General features: G+C 35.4%; 1 non-coding gene across 1 annotated transcript; it reads right to left on the reverse strand.

The window, feature by feature from the left end:
• Positions 1 to 1348: 1348 nt before the first annotated feature.
• LOC148578515 (small nucleolar RNA R71) lies at positions 1349 to 1456 on the reverse strand. The gene has a single exon (XR_015904088.1). It is a non-coding gene; the product is annotated as a small nucleolar RNA R71 (small nucleolar RNA).
• Between the last annotated feature and the right edge of the window lie 231 nt (positions 1457 to 1687).

Consider the following 1687-nt stretch of genomic DNA (forward strand, 5'->3'; position numbering starts at 1 on the left):
AGAAAAAGCTGGGCGTTCAAAACGCCCAGTGAAGAAGGAAAATTGGCGTTTAAACGCCAGCCAGGGTACCTGGCTGCACGTTAAACACCCAAAAAGGTAGGATTTTGGGCGTTAAATGCCAGAATGGATACCATTCTGGGCGTTTAACGCCAGAATGACACTAGAGGGAAGATTTTGTTTTTAATTCAAATCTTTTTCAAATTTTCATAATTTTTCAAAATCAAATTTTTTTTCAAATCATATCTTTTCAATCATATCTTTTCAAAATCAATTTCTTTCCATTTTTTTTAATTATTATTATTTTCGAAAATTCTTGTTACAATTAGTGATTTAATTCAAAATTTTCAAGTTGTTACTTGCCTATTAAGAAAGGATCAAATTTTAAATTCTAGAATCATATCTTTTAAATTTCTTGTTAGTCAAGTAATCAACTTTAATTTTAAAACTTTCTTCTTTTAAATTTGATTCTCAATCATATCTTCTCAATCATATCTTTTCAATCACATCTTTTTCAAAATTAAGTTTCAATCATATCTTTTTTATTTCTAATTTCAAAATCTTTTTCAAAAATCACTTGATTTCTTTCCCAATCTTAGTTTTCGAAAATCAATTACCAAATTTTCAAAATTTCTTTTAATTATTTCAAAATCTTTTACTTTAATTTCGAAAATTCTTTCCCTCTTCTCACACCCTTCTATTTAAGGACTAACACTCCTCCTCAATATGCAATTCGAACTCTATCTCCCTTGATAAGTTCGAATTCTCTCTTCTCTACCTCCTCCTTCTATTCTTCTTTTCCTCTCTTTTCATATAAGCAGGAGCAAGGACAAAGGCATTCTTGTTGAAGCTGATCCTGAACCTGAAAGGACCTTGAAGAGAAAGCTAAGAGAAGCTAAAGTACAACTCTCTATAGAGGACCTAACAGAACTTTTCAAACAAAAAGAGCCATGGCAGCCGAAAACAACAATGCCAACAATGCAAGGAAGGTGCTTGGTGACTTTACTGCACCTACTCCCGACTTCTATGGGAGAATCATCTCAATCCCTGCCATTGGAGCAAACAACTTTGAGCTTAAGCCTCAATTAGTTTCTCTAATGCAACAGAATTCAAGTTTCATGGACTTCCATTAGAAGATCCTTATCAGTTCTTAGCTGAATTCTTGTAAATATGTGACGCTGTCAAGACCAATGGGGTTGATCCCGAGGTCTACAAGCTTATACTTTTTCCCTTTGCTGTAAGAGACAGAGCTAGAACATGGTTGGATTCACAACCTAAAGAAAGCCTGAACTCTTGGGAAAAGCTAGTCAATGCCTTCTTGGCAAAGTTCTTTCCACCTCAAAAATTGAGCAAGCTTAGGGTGGAAGTCCAAACTTTCAGACAGAAGGAAGGTGAATCCCTCTATGAAGCCTGGGAAAGATACAAGCAATTGATCAGAAGGTGTCCTTCTGACATGCTTTCAGAATGGAGCATCATAGGTATTTTCTATGATGGTCTATCTGAACTGTCCAAGATGTCATTGGACAGCTCTGCTGGAGGATCTCTTCATCTGAAGAAGACGCCTGCAGAAGCTCAGGAACTCATTGAAATAGTTGCAAATAACCAATTTATGTACACTTCTGAAAGGAATCCTGTGAATAATGGGACAAATCAGAAGAAAGGAGTTCTTGAGATTGATACTCTGAATGCC

Source organism: Arachis ipaensis, chromosome B1, assembly GCF_059453495.1.
Source record: "Arachis ipaensis isolate K30076 ecotype BB chromosome B1, ASM5945349v1, whole genome shotgun sequence".
NCBI lineage: Eukaryota > Viridiplantae > Streptophyta > Magnoliopsida > Fabales > Fabaceae > Arachis > Arachis ipaensis.